Raw genomic sequence first — 12,898 nt, 5'->3', positions numbered from 1 at the left:
TTTTTTTAAGGGAATTGCGTGAGAATAGCCTAACAAGTGGCTATGATTGTAGACACGTGTCGCCATATCTTGCTCCTATCTTTGTTGGGCTAAAAAACAGAGTCATTGGCGTTACCAAAATAAACTCATTTGTTTTTATAGCTTTTATGTTTTTGTCTTTCGTCTCTATCATTCGGTTTTGTACCTTATCATATGCCTCTATGGCCACTCTACACCTGGCATAAGTCAAGTAGATTTAAGCCGTTAATTTCATAGATAGAATTGTGGATGAACCATGCCTATTCGCCAAACCTCTCTTATAGAGGCCTGTAGATAGTATTATCATCAAAGTCATGGTCAATGAGATATATTATGACATCGTTTAAACAGATGATTCTCCCCATCCATTCATATGTATGGCTAGAGTTGTACACGAGTCAATCTAGCTCAGTCAACTTACTCAACTCGACTTGGAAAAGCTCGACTCACCTCAGCTTGAAATTTGAATTTAGACCGAGTTGAATTGGTTTTTGGAGCTCGAAAAAATTTCGAGCCAAATTCAAGCTTGCCCAAGGTTGACTCGACTCGGATCGTATCTCAACTCGAACTAACTCAATTCAAATCAGCTTGGTGACTCAATTATTTTGTTATAAATGTTGCCAGCTGAGTATTTGGTGAAATTACTCAACAAATTATTGGCGAGGAAAGAATGTATATGTTGACTATTTGATTTTGATATTGCACACCTAAGTGTCTGATTTTGTTGTTGCTCTTTATGTGTTGAAATACCTGTAAAATATTGTTGTTGTTTTGCATTATATAACAAATTGAAAATGCATCCTACCTATTTGAGAAAATGCCGAATAGTGTTGAATTCAATTCAAACCACTTGAGCTACTGATGGAACCAAGCTGAGCTAGCAAGACGGGCTCTAGAGCCGAGCCAAGTCGAGTTTGGGCTGAGGTTAGCTACAGGCAGCTATGCCAAGTTTGACTCGTTCAACTATTGTACAGCTCTATGTATGGTTAACCACGGACCGTCAAAAAAAACAAATTTCAACGGTTGATGATGAACTCCAGTCAATAGTCTAGATTATATTATAGGGAGAGACAAGAACGTGGATGGATGATTGTGATGGACCATCCATTTAGTGGCTCTGATAGTTCAAAAACCACAGGGTAGATGACCTCAATCGTCAACTGTACACAAACTTTCCATACTGATTGTGACCGATAAACATTTTGCTTTACCATCCAATGGAAGCTCACCAATTGGCCACGTAAAGATTAAAAATATGAATTATCCACAGTGGCCCCACTAAATGGTCCTAATCAACCTTCCCCTCCACCTTCATATACTCTTGGGAGTCAGCTTGCACGAAACCTTATATACAGCTAAGGACATTGTATTGTTTCCTTGTGGAATATGGGGCCTACGTGGAGATAAAGGTCCCTGTCTTAAAAACTTAAAAGATTGCACGAAACCTGATGCAGGGATGAACGTGATGAGGATAACTACTCTGAATCCACGGAGCTTCTCTGGACTCCTCACAGAGACTTCTCGAATCCACGAGGAAAGAAAGCAGAAAATAGAAATAAATTCTAATAAATTCGAAATTGATTAATTGATGAATAAAAACGAGTTTACAACTCTTTAAATAGGGCTACCAAGTAATGGGAAAGAAATTAGAATCAAACAACAACTCAAACTCTTAGAATCCGCGACTTACTATAAATAGTAAACTTACTATTTATAGACGGTCGTGATGTCTACTAGTGCACAAGGTTTTCGGCCAAAAATAATAAGTGTCCTATTTGGCTTCACCAAACCGTTCTCCTAATTATTCTAAGCTCTTTTCACGTTGGGCGCTACTCCTAAAGCCCAACGGATGAAGAGTTATAATCAAACTAAAACTTACTATTTATAGTAAAAACGAAATTAAAACAGGGAAACGACCGTCAATCCAGGGGTTTTTCACAATTCCGGGCTGCGCAACCCGGCGTAGCTGGCTTGGTTGGCTTCAGTAGCTCGTTCTACCCTAAAATCATATATTTTACGTCAGATAACTCATTCCGGATTGCAAGATACGCCCGATTTAAGGTTCGATGGTCTGGATCACTTCTGTCGTCGACCGGGCCTTTTCTGATCCATCTTGGCCATGTAATTGTCCGCGACCCGCTCTACATCAGCTACTGACAAATCTCACTAATGAAGTGCCATCACTTCTCGTCATGCTCTGGTTCATGATACTCGGTCAGCTCCGCGACATTGAAAGTCTGTGAGATTGCCATGTCATCTGGAAGATCAACAATATAAGCGTTATCATTAATCTTTCGGATAATTGGGACGAGTCCAATCTTCTTATTTTTCAACTTGTTGTACGTCCCGGTCGGAAATCTCTCTTTACGCAGATGGACCATAACGCGGTCGCCCACCTCGAACACTTTTTGTCGCCGATGCTTGTCCGCTTGTTCCTTGTACTTCTCGTTCGAGGCATGTAGCTTGGTCTGCACTTCTACATGGATGCCCATGATCTTGTCTGCCATATGTTCTGCTGCAATGCTCGTGCCCGGGTGCTTGGGTAGAGGGACCAAGTCAAGTGTGTGGCGAGGCACTCGTCCGTAGATAATCTGGAACGGTGATCTCCCTGTCGAACGGTTCACCATGTTGTTGAATGCAAACTCTGCTTGGGACAAAGACAAATCCCACTGCTTCGGTTTTTCTCCTGAAATACAGCGAAGGAGGTTTCCCAATGTGCGATTCACAACTTCGGTCTGCCCATCAGTCTGTGGGTGGTAAGCACTGCTGAATTGAAGTCGTGTATCGAATCGATTCCATAAAGTCTGCCAAAAGTGGCTAATGAACTTCGTGTCACGATCGGAAGTAATGGTCTTGGGGACCCCGTGTAGCCGAACGACCTCCCTAAAAAATAAATTCGCCACGTGTGTTGCATCGAGGGTCTTCTTGCATGGGATAAAGTGCGCCATCTTTGAGAAACGATCTACCACCACGAACACTGAATCCATGCCGCGTTGTGTTCGTGGGAGACCAAGCACGAAGTCCATTGATAAATCCTCCCAAGGACCTTTAGGCACAGGTAATGGGGTGCAGAGGCCCGTATTCTTAGATTGCCCCTTGGAGGTCTGACAAACATGACAACGTTGTACGGCTTTTCCCACATCACGTACTAACTACGGCCAGTAATACCGCTCTTCCACAAGAGCTCGCGTCTTGTCTCGCCCTAGGTGTCCACCAAGGCCACCTCCATGTAGCTCCTGAATAATCTGCTCCCTCAGAGAACTTTGGGGGATGCACAATCGATTCCCTTTGAAGAGAAAATCGTCCTGTATACAGCTAAGGACATTGTATTGTTTCCTTGTGGAATATGGGGCCTACGTGGAGATAAAGGTCCCTGTCTTAAAAACTTAAAAGATTAAAAAATAAAAGTACAGAAAAAGAGAAGAAGAAGAGGAAGAAAAGAGTGACACGTGGCTCCTAATAACGCACGGAACATGTCATTAAAAAGTGACGTGTATGGCCATTCACAAAATTCTATCCATACTAGGGGTGTGACATACGCAACATATGTAGAGAGAGAGTAAGCGTGAGGGATTGGGAGATGGATTGTAGGCAAATCAACTGAAGATAAAAGGTACTTGCTACACATGAAGAGAGATGGTACAAGTTACGTACAGATAGAGAGAGTGGGTGTACGTGTAACATCCTGATCTTTTCAACACTCGGGTGTCATGTAAAAACCTAATTTAGTATAAATATAAATCTAACTTATGTAAACGTTCACTCATTGTAATTTGAATTCGACTGTTGGAAATACTCTTCATCCATAAAACAAATCATACATTCATTGATTTTCGAGATGAACCATCACATCATTAGGAAAATCCATTTTTAGGATTACAATCACCTTCTTAGACAAATAAAACCACACCCCCATATTTTAGGACTCGAATCATAAAATCCACAGTTCATCGAGTTTACAACATCTCTTTGGATGGTCTATTATTTGAAAACACAAATCGGATTATTTGATTTTATATTCAGCCCCTATATCACACTTAAATATTCTTTAGAATCCATAGGGTTATTGATAACTAAATATGAGTCAATCCAACTGTTGGATTGTCTGAATGGTCTGAATGTCGATAATTGACAATTAGATGTTCGTGTGGTGTGGCCCACTTAATAGTTAAAATTATTTTAAGAATTAAGTATGCGACTCATAGGGGTTCATCTATCGTAAGGACGATTTTGTTTAGATGTAGGCCCTACAATTTTAATTTATAATAATAATAATAATAATATCTATATTATTGAAGATGTTATAATAATGACATTTAATATTGTAAATTCATAGAATAAGTGGTCTCGATCATCCGAACAATTTCCAAGACCATTTAAGTTCATATTGGAATCAATTCGACCGTTGATCGATATGAATCAACAAAATAAGACAAGATCAGTTGTTATAGCCCACCTAAGTTTTTATATCTTCCTCATCTCTGAACTAGAGTCCCAATTGGGACCTTTAGAGTAAAATTAACGGTGTGGATCTCACTGAGCAACGTTGTAGGCCCCACACTCGCACGAGACAGCTAGCCTGGTCAAACGGGCATTGACCCAACACAAACCCGATAAATGAGAGAAATTTCTCTCTTTCCCTTGTTTTCCCACTGAAACGAGTTCGAATCGGATAACGTTCGTTCTCTTGATGTGTGGCCCACCATCATTGTCACCTACATGATCCAAACTGTCCATCGGGTGATTCCGACCAAACCTTGGTCATCCTGCACAATTGCTACGTACGTATGCATGCTCAAACATGAGCACATTCATGTGAGGAATTTTGCCGAAAAAGGAAATCCTTTTGTTGTCAAGCTAGCGATCCTTATAAGGGAGAATCCTCATATCCCAGTTATCCATTTCGAGCATTTTCAACCCTCCATTCGACGCTCAGTTAGGGTTTCCTTGCAAAAAAACCAACGCAGATATCTTTCTCGCAGCTTCTATAAACCAAACACCATGGTCTAAAATTTATTGAAAATATTTTTTTAATTTTTTTTTAAAGATGATTTGGTCCATCAAATTGTGAAGTTGGAAGTTGCGATTGAAGCCAACTGGGTTTTTACCGCATCCGACTTACCCGTCATTTTTGCATGTGGCACCCTTTCGGGTTTTCACCACGTCCTGAGTATTTGATCTTGACTGCCCCTTAACAGCTATACTACTTTTACTCTTAGTGTTCTTTTGGGTTTTCACCAAGTCTGTTGCATGTCTGCTATTTTTACTTGGAGTGCTCTTTCGGTTTTTCACTCCACCCATTTTTCTTAGGCATGCTTTTCTCTTCTTCTTTTTTTTTTCTAATCTATTTTCCTTTGATTTTTGTCGCGGCCTGAAGAGGGTTGGATTCCATCATAGCTGGTCGACTGACAACTCTTATCACCTTGTCTTTAGTCATGATGACAAAGTTGTCAACCTAAGCTGATATCATCCCGAGGGGAGGGGGATCGAGATGGGTATTGTGCGCTTTTTTTAATATCTCTCTCTCTCTCTCTTATTCTTTTTTTTTTCTTTCCTTTTCCTTGTTCTCCTTTTCTCTCTCTTTTTTTTTTCTATTTTGGATTGCACACTCTTATTTTGCCCTTTTTCTTCATTTTCTTTCTTTAAAAAAAAAAAAAAACCTTTTTTTTTCCTTTTTGTTCTTTAACTCATTTTTACTGAAACACTTGTATGGGGATGGGAGGGAGTGATTCTTAGGATGATCAATTGACTTTAACTTTTCTAATGTACCTCTTGACATGGTTAGATTAACTTACCAATGAAATATCTTCACGTTATTGGCATTAATTAGCTCTGGAAGATCTTTGCCCCTCAGTTTGGTGAGTTAGAGGGCACCTCTCGGAAGAATTATTTTGATCATTGGGCCATCTCAAGTGAGCTTTAAACTTACTCCTTGAGTCTGACAGATGTATCGATGTTCTGACGTTTCTTTCATTGCCTTCACTTTCAATCAACACTCGTGTTGATGTGATTTTGACCTGAACTTGCGGATAACTCCCATTTCACCAATTAGCTTATAAAGAGCTTCACCCCGTAGTTGTGTATAAGGATATTTGATTAGCCCAAGGTGCATACGGAAGCAGTGCAATGTCTTCTGCATTCGTGCTTCTCAAGGGACTTGTCAATCCTTGGCGTCCCATTGTTAATGTCAACGATGTATAGGAACCCTTAAGGATTGATGATGTCGTTCTTTATAAGCATTGGCTGGTGAGACTGGGATGCTACCTCTATCTATTTTTGTGAAGTAGTCTACTGTCATATGTACTCCTGACCGCTATATGCCATAAGGCTAATTTTTTTTTACTGATGTTGATACCCCATGTAGAGAATGACTAAGGTGTTGTCAGGTTGTAGAGTTTCGAAGCACACACATGGATCCGATGTGCGCGCTCCTGATACTTGAAATACTTTCTGACATGCTGGCAATATTCTGTCTTTATTGAGCCGCATGATCCTCTCTATCATTATGCATCTATTCATGTGCAAGCCACATACTCTAGCATGGAATAGTCTTGGTAGTGTTTTCTTGATATGCTTAATTTTAGGCTTTGTAGACAAGATGGCATGTAACTATTGTCTTATCGAATCCGAACAAATCTTCATAGGATGCAAAATTGGGCAGTCATGACTTCAAGAATTCGATCATTCTTTGCTCATTTTCCAAGGAACAAGGATCCATAGTGCGCAGTTCCCTAAGGGTTTCGGAAGACCCTAAGTTTATAATCTTAAATTTTTTTGGGATGACATTGGCTATTGGATTCAGATTTTTTTTAGGAGGTCCTCGAGTTCGAGAGTCATCTTATCATCTTCCATGTCATCGACTTTGTCGTAACCCTTGAGTTCAAAGTCTAATTCTAAATCGAAACCATACAAGTTGACTTCATACTCAAGTTCTTTAAAAGATAGACTTGACACTTTCTTATTTGTAATTTTTTAAGAGTATTTCTAGATTTTTTTATTTTTTTTTTGGGGGATTTTGCAAATATCTAGATTTTTTTTTGGAGTTTTGAAATATTTGGTGTTTTAGATTTTTGAAAATTCTAATTTTGTGGAGTTTTTTTTAATTGTAAAGGACATCGAGTGAGATGGCGATGCAAACCAAGAGTTACCTGCTCAGGCTCGAGAAGTCAAATACTACTTACTCAAAGTGTCATTGTTTGTCAATATACATGAGTGTTGAGTCTGTCAGTCAAGTGAGCCCTAAGTTGAAGACATCAAGCCCAAGACTCATCAAAGATGAAGGCATACGATTGTGCTTAATCGGTAAACTACGCCTCATCAACCCAAAACAAACCCTGATAGGTATATGCCCCCATAAGAACTTAACTTACCCTAAACTACTTCAAAAATCTTATAGTAAGTTTAAGTTACTAGCAATTTTGAGTATTGAAGAAAGTATGAAGCAAACAAATAAAATCATATGCCCTGTCGATTGCATCAAGTTACAATCGAGGACATCTTTAATGCCATTGAACATCGTTCGATTGCATTGAATACATGTCCATATTGTCCAGCGATAAAATGAAAACATGCTAGGAATTGTCGATTGCATCGAATGTTGTTCGATGACATAGAAACTTACGTTTCGATGACATCGAATGCATTTTGATTGCATCGATCTTGGGCTTACTTCTTACAAAATTCAAAAATACTCTAAGTACTCCTCGATGTAATCGAACCTTATTCAATGGAATCAAGAGTAAGTTGTCGATGGTATCGAAGACTACGTGATTGCATTGAAACTAACTCTAGTTTGTCTAACGAGCTTTCCAGGAAAAACCAATATGTTCGATCACATCGAAGGTCGTTCGATTGTATCGAAATTCAAAATCCAATTGCATCAAATGTCTGATCAATGACATCGAACAAGGGACAAAACTGTCCAGCAACCTTTGTGTATTTTTCCAAAAAAGAATCCTGATGGCATCAAAACATCCCTTAATAGCATCGAAGTACACGTCAATGACATCGAAGGATGCTCGATGAGATCGAACAAAATCTGTCCCACACCCAACTGAATATTTTGTGTAGGAAGTCGATGCAACTGAAGATGGTTCGATGACATCGCAATTCAAATTTCGATGACATCGAATACCTTCTATGGCATCGACAATAACAGATTTTTGCCCATTTTTTTACTGTTGAGATTTCATCTTTATAAATACACATAGCTTGCTTCTTGTAAAATGAGCTAGAATTTAGGAGAATTCGAAAGAGTTGCTTCAAGAGTTTATACCCTCTTCCTCATTCACTCTTTCCCATTAGAGTTCATTATTCAATCCTTAGCATAAGCATTTACTCACATCTTCATTACTTGGATTGAATTATGAACTCTAGCATTCAATGGGTTTCCAATAGCACTCATCATAGACAAATCATTATATTGGAACTCTTGAATGCATAGCTCATGGGAATCTTCTCTATGTGTTTAAATCATATCATCTAAATAGAGAATAATAAAACCCTAAACCTCACATCCTCGGAGCATTGATCGAAGCATCAGAAGCGATTGCGGTTCAAGGGAGTTGAAGACTCTTCATCAACATTGAATATCTTTAGATTGTGCAAGAAAGGGGCTCACTCACTTATTTATAAGTATAAAGAGTTTATTGAGTCTAAAGCTATTTCCTTGTGTAATATTGGGATTTAGAGTTTGAGTAACAAACTCTCGAAGACCTTTTCATATGGCCTCCAATGAGAGAATACGTTGTCCTTGTGTAGGACGTGTTGTCCTTGTGTAGGACATATTTTCCTTGTGAAGGCATAGGTTACCTTGTGTAAGCTCCTAAGCGTGTCCTTGTGTAGGACTCGTTACCTTGTGTAGGCACCTTATGTAGGTCCCGTAGTTAACCTTGTGTAGATTGTGAAGGTGCATGGTTAACCTGATTTAAAACCATTAGATATTGAAATTTGGTACACTCTAGGAGAGAGTGCGTCCGCCGAGAGTAGAGTAGGCAAGTAGTCGAACCACTATATATGATTGTATTTAGGATGTTTTTTGTGCATTGATCTAATTGTGCTTATATCTATCAAATGATTATTATGATGCATGATTTAGTAAATGTATAAGTATTCATAGGAATCACATCCCACACACATTATCACATACACTATTTTTATAAGTTTGATTCTTTTACATGTAAATCTTGTGTAGGCCTATGTGTTTTGGACCCTCTATTGGCTTGAATGCCATAGAGTTCCTTTGTCTTACTCATCTTGATTAAAGTTAGGCATTGTTTGTTGTTATAGGAAAATAATTTTTAAAAAGTCCTATTCAACCCCCTCTAGGACATTTGGACATACTTTCATACTTCAATAATAGCGGTTCTACCGCAATTTCACTTACATCAGCTTTTATTGTGCCGTCATGGGGACTACGAACATGTTACTACCTTGCACTCCCTCCCCTCAGGAGGCAAGGCCAAAGGGATTAGTAGACAGACATTCATTGTTATTTCCAAATGTTATGATAAATCTGGGATTGGGCTCTGGATTGGTATCAAATGTGGTTCCCCTAGTTCATTTTCGATGCATTGTAACTCTTCGGGCTTATCTAGCTCAGGTGGGGCCAAGATTGTGGTCTAGTCAATCAGGGGCAATTTTGGCCCCTTGCCCTAGTCTTCTTCGAGTAGCTCAGTCGAGCTAAATTTGCTCATTTGATCTTTAAAAGTGGAATCTGGCTTGTCATCGGGGTAGATAATCCATGCACTAATAAATTAGATTGGTTTGCAGGAGAATGGATTGTCCTCCTTTTGAGGACCTCCACTTCTTCTAGTGCCTATATGCTTTGGTTTCTTGCCTACATGAGGCTGATATCGTAGTCTTCTCATGTTCACATTCTCTCAATCCTCAATGACTCGAGCCAAGACTTGATGTTCAAGCTGATAGTAGAATATTTGGTACTCGGTAAGAAGACGTAGTTGGATCCGATGGGACATGTGAGAGAGACATAATTCGTAGACTTGAACTCAAGATTATGGTATGAGATGTCTTCATTAAAGCATTGTATGCCCATGACTGAGATGTCCATCTCCCAATGGTTAGCTACTTCTACCTGGGAGATTTTTTTAGGATCAGTAAGAATGATGAACACCTTATCTCTAAAGATGTGCTTGATCATTTGGCGAAGGGTTGAAGAGATGGCATCGATTTTGTGAAACCAGGACCAATCGAAAAGGAGATAGAATGAAGATGAAATGTCTAATGCCTAAAAAGTGAGGGTTGATGTTTCTGAATTGATCTGAATCTCAATATCAATCTCCCCCTCGGCCTGTCTTCTGGAGTTGTCAGAGGCAAGAACCATTTGTCTTTGAGGAACCAGCAGGGATTGAGACATTGAAAGCTCAGGATCATAAAGAATAGTGTAGAAGGGATCAGAGTGACTGACTAGACTCTTTGCTTGAAGGATCAAAGACTAAATGGGATAAAGCAAGTCCTCTTGGGGAGTCATGCCTTGTCCATGTATAGTAGCCACATGATTGAAACTAGGCCTTGATTATGTCAGGACATATGGCATGTTGTTCGAGAAAGGGTTTTCTTCTTAAAGGATAATGGCTAGAGTAGGGGCCAGGTAGACAGGTGATGCCCCTTTCATATTTAAGGACATTGGGATTAGACTGGCCAAGGGCACCCTCTGTAGACACTCCACCCAGGCTAACAACTTGATAAGGCATGGATAATCCTTAGGAATTGAACCTGAACCCCACACCCTACCTAAAACCATAACCATTCCCCAAACCTGGTCCAAACACTAGCTGAACTCGAGCCCTTTCGTTACCATAAACTCTAACTTAACTCGAGTCATCACCCAAGACAGAGCATGCCCAAAATTGATCCATTTCTCGGGGTATTTTCAGGTCATAATCGAACAAATTTCGAGCCATTTGAGCCAAATATCCAAAAAGGGGCTTTAGGCCACTCTTCGGGCCCAAAATAGGCCCACCGGTCAAACTGCAGGAGCAACTATACCCGATCAGTAGTCTGACTACCGCGAGCGGTAATCGGACTACCGCCTGCTCTCAAAAAAATGTACGCGAAGCCAGTCGGCTGAGTTTTAGACCAAAACAGTCAAGGGCGGTAGTCAAACTATCGTGGGTGGTAATGCGATTACCGCCCTCTCTCGACAAATGTACCATCTCAGCACACAACTATTCCTCCCTCCCAAAGTTAACTCTCTCATACAATTAACCCCAAAACTTATCTTATTTACCATCCTACCAAGCTCAAGAGCCTATAAGGGAATGTCATGTGGCATTACCCTTCTCTCAACCAATCACAAGCCACCACATCATCATTTACCCTCCAAGGTCCTAAGAATTACCAAAATGCCACCCTAAGTGTCACGCCCCAAACTCGGAAATCAGGCTCACAAAATTTTCGATCGCCGAATCCGGTGCCGACAGCCTCCGTAGAACCCCATTCTCGGCTCCCAGCTCCCATTCGCCAGGTTCCAATCCTGGGATGCTACAAGGAGGATTTTCAACATCAGTTTGATTCGTAATAAGCATAATCAAAGGCATAACCCACAAACAACAATAAAAAACTCCATCACATTTTCACTATGATCAAAAACTTTACAAGTGCAATGAGCATAAAGGAAAATATAATGATGATAGACCAAAAGCTCCAAAATGATCTGCTACGGCTCAAGCCTCAGCGCTGCTGCGATCCAACGTCGCCTGCACGCAACGGTCGTGCATAAGCTTATAGAAAACTTAGAGGGCGGTGAAAGTGTATGCTCAAGGTGATAATGCAGCTATGCAGTATCAGAGTAATGCGGAACATGCTGATGAATGCCAAGAATACCATAGCCGTACCAAGGCCATGCGGTGCAAAGCATGAATGATGTCGGCCCTACCAAGGCCATGCAATGCAAAATGCAACTCAAGCATACAAATCCTCATCTAAGTCCACATCAATACAACTCAAAATCTAGGATATCACCGGGGTCTAGTACACTCCAAGCCAGATTGCCGCCCCATCGCGCGTAATAAGGTGAGTGGAAAAGACCTCACTATCCGCCTGCCAATATCGGGCTCAGCTCGTCAATAGCGGACTCATTCCTCGAGCTGGTCAAACTCAGCCTAGCATTGCCCCTTACTCTCGGGCGGGTAATGTAAGACCCGTATCCTAGTCCGTTCTGTTCCGTCGAATCCCGCAATCCTTCCTGTCGAATTTCGGCAACCCGTGACGTATAATTGACGTTGCGATCGACCCTAAGTCATATGCTGTACATTTGAGTCGGCTTAAATCAAGACTTTTACCATTGCGACCGCACTGTCGCCGCGGTTCCGACGTCGCGTCTCTCGCACCGATCCGATACCCTGGCAGGAAGATGTGAGCCGGCGTTTACTTCGAAGAAAACGCCGCGCGTTTGCAATCCCAAGAGAATCTCTACAATATGTCAAATCAATCCCATCAATCAATCCCATCCATCACCTCATGTCAAGTACACATCACCTTTCTCCACAAGTAAAGCAACCCATGCCTTTTCTCACCAAAGTCAAACCACCTCTCACTTCACCCATCCCTCACCTCACATCACTCACCCATCACACCCATCACCTCTCCTTATCTCCCTCTCTCTCTCTTTCTCTTTTCTCACACCAATTCCAAGCAACCCATAAGCCTCACACGTCCACATTTTTCCAAGGAGAGAAAAAGAGAAGTGAGTAGTGTGGCCCACTTTCCATCCCAAAATCTTCCATCTTAGCCCTTGAATCTTCATCTCCCACCATCAAAGTGAAGCACAAGGAGGTCGGCTTTCCATCAGACCAAGAAGATCGGACGGTGGGTGCCTTATAGGATAGGTTTTTCATGTTTTGATGATGGACCAAGTGAG

This window comes from Magnolia sinica, chromosome 2, assembly GCF_029962835.1.
Source record: "Magnolia sinica isolate HGM2019 chromosome 2, MsV1, whole genome shotgun sequence".
Taxonomy (NCBI): Eukaryota; Viridiplantae; Streptophyta; class Magnoliopsida; order Magnoliales; family Magnoliaceae; genus Magnolia; species Magnolia sinica.
This window is presented reverse-complemented; position numbering follows the sequence as displayed.